Genomic DNA, 11,115 nt, shown 5'->3' on the forward strand with positions numbered 1-11,115 from the left:
AACTTATTTTGGGGTGGAGCTTTGGATATAAAAAACTGGGAAGGTTTCTGCGCAATCCAACCCAGATTTGGTGTATGTGTGTGCTACTGAGATGTAGGCCTTTCAAAAATGGAGAAAAAAAAGGCTAATTTTGTGTTGGTATACATTATATTTTCAGTTTTTGATTTATAGGCCCAGGTTACAGTGATTAAATCTAACTGAGCTTTCACTGCAATTACTCATTATTTTGTAATGTAACCTATTAAGTATATGGGATCTTATTTTACTTTGGCTAGTTTTGTGAACCTCAAAATATCTAGAGGATATTATTGGTGCCTGTTTTTACAGTCAAAAGTGGTAACACACACACCACCTCGGACCATCCCCGTGTTTCCTCTGCAGTACATGCCTTATAAATCATTGTTACAGAGATTACACACAAATAGAAGGATTTGAAAAGTTGACTACATTGTCAGCAATAAAAATATATATTTGAACAGTCAAATGGCTGTATGACCCAACTTTGTTATGTCTTAACCCGTGCTCTGCTGCATCCCCCTGTTATACTCACACCAGCATGACAGGCTCATGTCTGTGTTTAATCAGAACAAAGTGATAGGAGGCATGACACACACACATGGCATGACACAGACACACACACACACACACACACACACACACACACACACACACACACACACACACACACACACACACACACACACACACACACACACACACACACACACACACACACAGGAAACCGCAGGATTAGGGCTATTAAAAGAACAACATACAAGCGTGTAACACCAGGTTTCAACATCTGTTCTGTTAGCTGAAGTCACTGTCTAGGTATTCACAGATCCTGACATGACTTGCCTGGAGATGCTTGGGGGAGAAGAAAAACACAACATTTGTTAACATTCTGCAGTACAAGTACATCTCCTATTTAGATACCTGTTAGTGAGGAGATTATTGCATAGATCAAGATGGAGGAAAGTTTGATTGAAGTTTGTTTACTTTTGTTTGAGTCTAGAGACTAAGACATCTTCATGTACATTACCATGACACAATCATCATCCATTCAACATTACACTACGGGACGGTTTCCCGAGCACAGTCCTAGACTAATATATAATAGAGAATCTCAGTTGAAAATGTTTTTTATTCCAGGACTAGGCTTCATCTGTGTCCAGGAAACCACCCATACATGTGTACTTAAATAATTATCCCTATTACTGCAGTAGAGGCAAACTTTTAAGATATATTTTAGAGTTGATGGTGGTGGCCTCCTCCACCCAGACTGGTAATAATATCACATCTTGAGTAAGGTTAACTGGTGAATTCCTTCTTTTGAGACCTTTGTGCAGATAATTAAAAACACATTTAGTCTTAGATACCACCCAATATTGTGTTACATGTTTTGGAAAAACTAGTAGTTGTATCGCAACCATTGTATCAAATGCATTATACATACATCAACAATCTGCTATCTAAACTGGTTATTCGGCTGTCCCCATAGGACAACCTTTTGGAGAACCCTTGTAAGTTCCAGGTAAAACTATTTTCACAGAAGGTTTTACCTGGAACCCAAAAGGGTTCTATCTGGAACCAAAACAGGTTCTCCTATGGGGACAGCCAAAGAACCCCTTTGGAACCCTTTTTTTTAGTGTACAGAACTTAAAAAGCTCCTAATGGACTAATGACAACAGTCATGGAGGCTGCTTTCCTCTGATTTAGCATACAATACATCAGGCGATGGGCTGTATTAGTTTGCTGAATGATGTACAGATGACCTTGCATGTCTCTACCAAGAAGAGAGCTCTTTAATCACCACTTCATTATGTCAAGATTCCTATTTGACTCAGCCATGGCTCCTTGTCCATCCAACATTTCCTAATCTCCCACCCCTTCTAATGCCACTAGCCCCGACGCTCCTCCCTCTTCTTCCCCTGCCCCGCTACAAAGTTTCTCCCTGCAGACAGTCACTGAGTCAGAGGTGCTAAAGGAGCTCCTTAAACTTGACCCTTCTTTAAGGTTGCTACCCCTATCATCGCCAAGCCTATCTCTGACCTTTTAACCTGTCTCTCCTCTCTGGGGAGGTTCCCATTGCTTGGAAGGCAGCCACGGTTCATCCTTTATTTAAAGGGGAAGATCAAACTGATCCTAACTGTTATAGGCCTATTTCTCTTTTGCACTGTCTATCAAAAGTGTTGGAAAAAACATCTCAGTAATCAACTGACTGGCTTTCTTGATGTCTGGCTTTCTCTCTGGTATGCAATCTGGTTTACACTCAGGTTATGGATGTGTCAATGCAACCTTAAAGGTCCTCAATGATGTCACCATTGCCCTTGATTCTAAGCAATGTTGTGCTGCTATTTTTATTGACTTGTCTAAAGCTTTTGATACGGTAGACCATTCCATTCTTGTGGGCCGGCTATTGGAGTATTGGTGTCTCTGAGAGATCTTTGGCCTGGTTTGCTAACTACCTCGCTCAAGAGTTTTATTTATTTTTATTTTACCTTTATTTAACTAGGCAAGTCAGTTAATACGGATAGACGTTCCTTTCGACAACATCCGGTGAAATTGCAGAGCGCGAAATCCAAATTAAATTATTAAAAATATTTAACTTTCATAAAATTACAAGTGCAATACACCAAATTAAAGCTTAACTTCTTGTTAATCCAGCCACCGTGTCAGATTTCAAAAAGGCTTTATGGCGAAAGAAACCATGCGATTATCTGAGGACAGCACCCCACCATACAAACACATGAAAATCATATTTCAACCAAGCAGGTGCGACACGAAAGTCAGAAATAACTATATAATTCATGCCTTACCTTTGAATATCTTCTTCTGTTGGCACTCCAATATGTCCCAGAAACATCACAAATTATCATTTTGTTCGATAAACTACTTTTTTATATCCCCAAAATGTCTATTTATTTGGCGCGTTTGATTCAGAAAAACACCGGTTCCAACTCGCCCAACATGACTACAAATGATCTAATAAGTTACCTGTAAACTTGTTCCAAACATTTCAAACAACTTTCCTAATCCATCCTTAGGTATCCTAAAACGTAAATAATCGATCAAATTTAAGACGGAATATACTGTGTTCAATAGCGGATAAAATCAACGTGGAGCTCGTGGCGCGCGCACCAAACAAAAGAGTACACTTGGCTTGACACTCATTCTGAACAGCTGTACATCTTCATTTCTCAAAGGATAAACATCAACCAATTTCTAAAGACTGTTGACATCTAGTGGAAGCCATAGGAACTGCAACCAGGTGCCTCATAAATCTAGATTCCCATAGAAATCCCATAGAAAACACAGTCATCTCAAATTTTTCCTGGATGGTTTGCCCTAGGGGTTTAGCCTGCCAAATATGTTCTGTTATACTCACAGACATCATTTTAAGAGTTTTAGAAACGTTAGTGTTTCTATCCAAATCTACCAATTATATGCATATCCTAGCTTCTGGGCCTGAGAAGCAGGCAGTTTACTTTGGGCACGCTTTTCATCCGGATGTGAAAATACTGCCCCCTATCCCAAAGAGGTTTTAAGAGCAAATTCTTATTAAAATGACAGCCTAGGAACAGTGGGTTAACTGCCTTGTTAAGGGGCAGAATGACAGATTTTGACCTTGCAACCTTTCGGTTACTAGTCCAACGCTCTAACCACTAGGCTAACTGCCGCCCCAGAGTGCAGTGTATAAAGTTAGAACATCAGCTGTCTCAGCCACTGCCTGTCACCAAGGGAGTACCCCAAGCCTCAATCCTAGGCCCCACACTCTTCTCAATTTACTTCAACAACATAGCTCAGGCAGTAGGAAGCTCTCTCATCCATTTATTTGCAGATAATACAGTCTTATACTCAGCTGGCCCCTCCATGGATTTTGTGTTAAACGCACTACAACAAAGCTTTCCTAGCATCCAACAAGCTTTCTCTGCCCTTAACCTTGTACTGAACACCTCCAAAACAAAGGTCATGTGGTTTGTAAGAAGAATGCCCCTCTCCCCACAGGTGTGATTACGACTTCTGTGGGTTTAGAGCTTGAGGTAGTCACCTCATACAAGTACTTAGGAGCATGGCTAGATGGTACACTGTCCTTCTCTCAGCACATATCAAAGCTGCAGGCTAAAGTTAAATCTAGACTTGATTTCCTCTATCGTAATCGCTCCTCTTTCACCCCAGCTGCCAAACTAACCCTGATTCAGATGACCATCCTACCCATGCTAAACTACAGAGACATTATTTTTAGATCGGCAGGTTAGGGTGCTCTCGAGCGGCTAGATGTTCTTTACCATTCGGCCATCAGATTTGCCACCAATTTGTCTCTACCTTATAGGACACATCACTGCACTCTGTACTCCTATGTAAACTGATCATCTCTGTATACCCGTCACAAGACCTCCTGGTTGATGCTTATTTATCAAACCCTCTTAGGCCTCACTCCCACTATCTGAGATATCTATTGCAGCCCTAATCCTCCACATACAACACCCGTTCTGCCAGTCACATTCTGTTAAAGGTCCCCAAAGCCCACACATCCCTGGGTCGCGAGCTGCAATAAACACTCAAACTGAACAGTTTTCTCTGTGTCTTCATTCAAAGACTCAATCATGGACACTCTTACTGAAAGTTGTGACTGCTTTGCGTGATTATTGATGTCTCTACCTTCTTTTCAATGTTCTGTTGTCTGTGCCCAATAATGTTTGTACCATGTTTTGTGCTGCTACCATGTTGTGTTGCTACCATGCTGTTGTCATGTTTTGTTGCTACCAATCAATCAAATGTATTTATAAAGCCCTTTTTTATATAAGCCGATGTCACAAAGTGCTTATGCAGAAACCCAGCCTAAAACCCCAAACAGCAAGCAATGCAGATGTAGAAGCACGATGGCTAGGAAATACTCCCTAGAAAGGCAGGAACCTAGGAAGAAACCTAGAGAGGAACCAGGCTCTGAGGGGTGGCCAGTCCTCTTCTGGCTGTGCTGGTCGAAGATTACAACAGTACATGGACAAGATGTTCAAACGTTCATAGATTACCAGCAGGGTCAAATAATAATAAATCACAGTGGTTGTAGAGTGCCACTAGTCAGCACCTCAGGAGTAAATGTCAGTTGGCTTTTCATATCCAATCATTCAGAGTTAGAGATAGCAGGTGCGGTAGAGAGAGAGTCGAAAACAGCAGGTCCGGGACAAGGTAGCACAGCCGGTGAACAGATCAGGGTTCAATAGCCGCAGGCAGAACAGTTGAAAGTGGAGCAGCAGCACAACCAGGTGGACTGGGGACAGCAAGGAGTCATCAGACCAGGTAGTTCTGAGGCATGGTCCTAGAACTCAGGTCCTCCGAGAGAAAAGAGAGAACAAGAGAGAGAGGGGGCTGTGTTATGTGTTGCTACCTTGCTATGTTGTTGTCTTATAGGTCTCTCTTTGTGTAGTGTTGTGTTGTCTCTCTTGCTGTGATGTGTGTTTTGTCCTATATTTTTATTTAAAAATATAAAAATGGCTTTGTATAAATTGGGCAATAATATTGTTAGAGACTTTCGTAAATGTAGTAAAGTGTTCTTTTAGACTGAATTCTTAAGTTAACATAGCATTTTTCATTTGACAAATTTCCCATTTTGAGATTTCAAATATTGTACTCTGTATTTTTCATTAATTAAAAGCATGTACTTTTTTATGCTTGATTTTGGTTGAGTTTTTTTTTTTTAAGGGTTGATGTAAATTACATTCTGATACAGTCAGTTTGGTAGATCAGGCACCAAAACTGTTCTTATAAATTGGGTGGTTCGAGCCCTGAATGCTGATTGGCTGAAAGCTGAGGTATATCAGACCATATACCACACGTATGACAAAACATTTGTTTTTACTGCTCTAATTACGTTGATAACCAGTTTATAATGGCAATAAGGCACCTCAGGGATTTGTGGTCTGCGTTGCTTCTTGACTAAGAACAGCCTTTAGCCGTAGTATATTGGCCCTATACCACACCACCTCATGTCTTATTGCTTAATTCTACAATGGAAAAATATATATATTTATGCAGTGTCCACTATAACCATCTCGAAGCAATATCAATAAAATAATACTTTGACAGCAAATAACTTCACAACTACTGCCACTGTCCTTTTGAAGGCTGCTGTTGCAGGATCCAATTGAATCCTTTAGTAACAAACACCATTCTAAGTCTCCCAACCAATGTCTATGTCTTCTGGCTGATAGTGACCAGAGGGGAAGGCTTGGTGGCCTCAGACTTCTTTACTCTCAACCAGTCTGTCTGAAATACTGTATTCTACCAGTTTGTCAGCCAATGGAAAACCTGCTCAACAGTGAAAGGAGCAGATTTTACTTGAACAAAATGTTTCCTGTTTTTCCCTTATGAAAGAGGAACTGCTGCATAGATGTAGCAACATAGATTACCTCGTTGCTCTTTAACTGAAGGAAATGTGCTTAAACCATAGGGCGGAATTTGCGAGGAAATTGATAAGGCGCCTGTAGCTGTTATCAACATGTACTCTGGCCTCGAATGGCTTCCTGCAGTTTAGACTGACTAATTTATTGATGGTTGTTGTAGGCTACCTAAGCTAGCAATACGAGACTGAAATGTTACCATTGGGGAAGAGATTGGATTCTGGTTAAGCTGGTGTTGCCTACTCCTGTTGTCTCCTTCAACACAGCATTCCAACTGTGTCAAACCAGATTTCAAATCACTTCTGTAATTTATAATGTCATTACCACGTCACAAAAAAAAACTGATGAACAAAATGTTTTCCACCATTACCTTGGAACAGCTGTCACAAGGGGATTTCTACTGAGGAAGACAACCCAGTCGCCTTCCTGGAAAGCAAGTGCAAAACTGGCCCAGTATCTGTACAAAATTGTGCTTTCAAGACAACTAGGAATTCAGAAAAAAAATGCCTACCTCTATTGTATGTACCCTGCTTAGCTTTGGAAAAGCTGTGTTTACTTGATAGCTCAGCTGAAACAAACACATTTAGACACTGATCAGCTTCCACACTAATTTGCGTAGGCTACTTAAATATCATTGAATAGTTGAAAGTAACTAACTTTTCTTACACAAGCTGTATGTTAAAGTAAATTCTCAGTGAGGTTGGGTTTATTATGTAGGCTAGGTACATTGACATCTGACCCTGCTGGTCATCTATAAACATTTGAACATCTTGTCCATGTACGGTTACCTCCACCCGGCACAGCCAGAAGAAGACTGGCCACCTCTCAGAGCCTGGTTCCTCTCTAGGTTTTGACCTTCCTATGGAGTTTTTCCTAGCCACCGTGCTTCTACATCTGCATTGCTTGCTGTTTAGGCTTTTAGGCTGGGTTTCTGCATAAGCACTTTATGACATCTGCTGATGTAAAAAGGGCTTTATAAATACATTTGATTGATTGACTAATTTACCCAACAAAAGGACACCATCATTTCAATGTGTAGCTAGGTATACAATCATTCATCCAAGGTTGATTGGATCTTTGGAAGTTTAGAAGTAGTCACCATTAGCCCTGTAAATAAACATTACCGTTGGGTATAAGTTATTCATAAAATACAGTATATACACCGATAATACCAAACATTAGGAACACCTTCCTAATATTGTTTTGAACCAACCCTTTTGCCCTCAGAACAGCCTCAACTCGTCAGGGCACGGACTCTACAAGGTGTCGAAAGCGTTCCACAGGGATGCTGGCCCATGTTGACTCCAATGCATCTACCCTTTGTCAAGTTGGCTGGATGTCCTTTGGGTGGTGGACCATTCATGATAAGATTGATGTAACAAACTTTTAGCCAGTTTAAGTCAATATATTTAAGTTGAAGTGTTACCCTAATACATTTTTTTACAAAGCTGGTTGAACTTAGATTAACCAGTACAGTTTATGACTTTTTTCAAATCAGACCAGCAAGCACCTCCACCTGAAATCAAAATGTATTGGTCACATGCACATGCAGATGTTAATGCGAGTGTAGCGAAATGCTTGTGATTCTAGTTCCGACAATGGAGTAATATCTAACAAGTAAATCAAACAAATTCACAACAACTACCTTATACACAGAAACATAAAGGGATGAATAAGAATATGTACATATAAATATGAATGAGCGATGACCGTGCGGCATAGGCAAGATGCAGTAGATGGAATAGAATACAGTATATACATATGAGATGAGTAATGTAGGATATGTAAACACTATTAAAGTGGCGTTATTTAAAGTGACTAGTGATACCTTTATTAAATCAATTTATTTAAGTTGCCAGAGATTTGAGTCTGTATGTTGGCAGCAGCCTCAATGTTCGTGATGGCTGTTTAACAGTCTGATGGCCTTGAGATAGAAGCTGTTTTTCAGTCTCTCGGTCCCAGCTTTGATGCACCTGTACTGACCTCGCCTTCTGGAAGATAGCGGGGTGAACAGGCACGGCTCGGGTGGTTGTTGTCCTTGATGATCTTTTTGGCCTTCTTGTGACATCAGGTGGTGTAGGTGTCCTGGAGGGCAGGTAGTTTGCCCCCGGTGATGCGTTGTGCAGACCTCACTACCCTCTGGAGAGCCTTCCGGTTATGGGCGGAGCAGCTGCCATACCAGGAGGTGATACAGCCCGACAGGATGCTCTCGATTTTGCATCTATAAAAGTTTGTGAGTGTTTTAGTTGACAAGCCAAATTTCTTCAGCGTCCTGATGTTGCACCTTCTTCACCACACTGTCTGTGTGGGTGGACCATTTCAGTTTTTCTGTGATGTGTATGCGAGGAACTTAAAACTTCCCACCTTCTCCACTACTGTCCCATCGATGAGGATGGGGGGGCTCCCTCGTGCTGTCTCCTGAAGTCCACGATCATCTCCTGTGTTTTGTTGATGTTGAGAGTTTATTTTCACACCTTATCCCTGTACGCCGTCTCGTCATTGTTGGTAATCAAGCCTACCACTGTAGTGTCGTCTGCAAACTTAATGATTGAGTTTGAAGCGTGCATGGCCACGCAGTCATGGGTGAACAGGGAGTACAGGAGAGGGCTGAGAATGCACCCTTGTGGGGCCCCCGTGTTGAGGATCAGCGGGATGGAGATGTTTCCCACCTTCACCACCTATGGGCGGCCTGTCAGAAAGTCCAGGACCCAGTTGCACAGGGCGGGGTCGAGACCCAGTGTCTCGAGTTTAATGGCGAGTTCGGAGGGTACTCTGGTGTTAAATGCTGAGCTGTAGTCAGCAAACAGCATTCTTACATATGTATTCCTCTTGTCCAGATGGAATAGGGCAGGCAGTGTGATGGCGATTGCATCGCCAGTGAACCTATTGGGGCGGTAAGCAAATTGAAGTGGGTCTAGGGTATCAGGTAGGGTGGAGGTGATATGATGCTTGTCTCTCAAAGCTAGTCTCTCAAAGCACTTCATGATGACAGAAGTGAGTGCAACGGGGTGATAGTAATTTAGTTCCATGCGTCATGGTGGGATCCACACATGCAGATATCATCCGTTCACCTACTATGCATCTCACAATACACGGCGGTTGGAACACAAAATCTCCCATTTGGACTCGGACCAAAGGACAGATTTCCAGTCTAATGTCCATTGCTCGTGTTTTTTTGGTCCAAGCAAGTCTCTTCTTGTTATTGGTGTCCTTTAGTAGTGGTTTCTTTGCAGCAATTTGACCATTAAGGCCTGATTCACTCAGTCGCCTCTGAACAGTTGATGAAGAATTCATTTGGGCCGCAATCTGAGGTGCTTCTGCAGCAGAGGTAACTCTGGGTCTTCCTTTCCTGTGGCGGTCCTCATGAGAGCCAGTTTCATCGTAGCGCTTGATGGTTTTGCGACTGCACTTGAAGACATTTTCAAAGTTCTTACAATTGTCTAGATTGAGGTCTTAAATGTCTTAAAGTAACAATGGACTCTTTGCTTATTTGAGCTGTTATTGCCATAATATAGACTTGGGTCTTTTACCAAATAGGGCTTTCTTCTGTTTCCTGCCCTTCCTTGTCACAACACAACTGATTAGCTCAAACGCATTAAGGAATTAAATTCCACAAATTAACTTTTAAACAAGGCACATCTGTTAATTGAAATGCATTCCAGGTGACTACCTCGTGAAGTTGGTTGAGAGAATGCCAAGAGTGTGCAAAGCTGTCAAAGGTTGGCTACTTTGAAGAATCTCAAATATAAAACAAACAAATTAAAATAACACTTTTTTGGTTACTACATGAGTCTATGTGTTATTTCATAGTTGATGTCTTCACTATCATTCTAAAATGTAGAAAACAGTTAAAAAAATTAAGGAAAACCCTGATATGAGTAGGTGTGTCCAAACTTTTGACTGATACTGTATATTAAGTAAATAGTACAATAACCTTTAACTTTTTTTGCAGCTTTAACTTTAAAAAGCATTTAAATGTCTGGATTTTACAGTTGTCTCAATACTTTTGATATCCTGTATTACACTTAGAAAAATGTTAATTTGAAAATATAGAATGCAGCGGTTTAGAAAAATAGTCAAATAAATGGTAACTATATATTAATGAATAAATAACCCATCTAGAGTACCTATTGTCAGATTCTTTGGAATGATCCTAAATGAATTGACAGTGTATCCTCCGTTTGTCTCTCGACAGGTTGCATCTGGTACAAAATGAGGTTAACCCACCAAGTTTCAAGGTCAGCCACGAAGTTGACACTAATATTCACAATCACTGCAACAAGAAAAAAAGAATGGGAAAGCACCTCAAGTGAAAATGGGTCATCTCTGTAGTTTGTTAGACCACTAGCGCCACCTGGTGTTGTAACATGTGACACACAGGGGCTTGACTACTCATGGGAATATGGAATATTAGAAACTGGGTGGTTCAAGACCTGAATGTTCATTGGCTTTCAGCAGTGGTATAGCAGACTGTATACAACGGGTATGACAGAAAATATTCTTACTGCTCGAATTACGTTGGTAACCAGTTTATAATAGCAATAAGGCACCTCAGGCGGTTTGTTATATATTTGGCAAATATACCACACCTCAGGGCTGTGGCCAGGCACTGTGCGTTGTGCCGTGCATCAGGACAGCCCTTAGCCGTGGTATATTGTCCATATACCACACCTCCTCAGGCCTTATTGCTTAAGTAGTAAAGTTAAAGCAGACC

This window comes from Oncorhynchus keta, chromosome 21 (genome assembly GCF_023373465.1).
Source record: "Oncorhynchus keta strain PuntledgeMale-10-30-2019 chromosome 21, Oket_V2, whole genome shotgun sequence".
Taxonomy (NCBI): domain Eukaryota; kingdom Metazoa; phylum Chordata; class Actinopteri; order Salmoniformes; family Salmonidae; genus Oncorhynchus; species Oncorhynchus keta.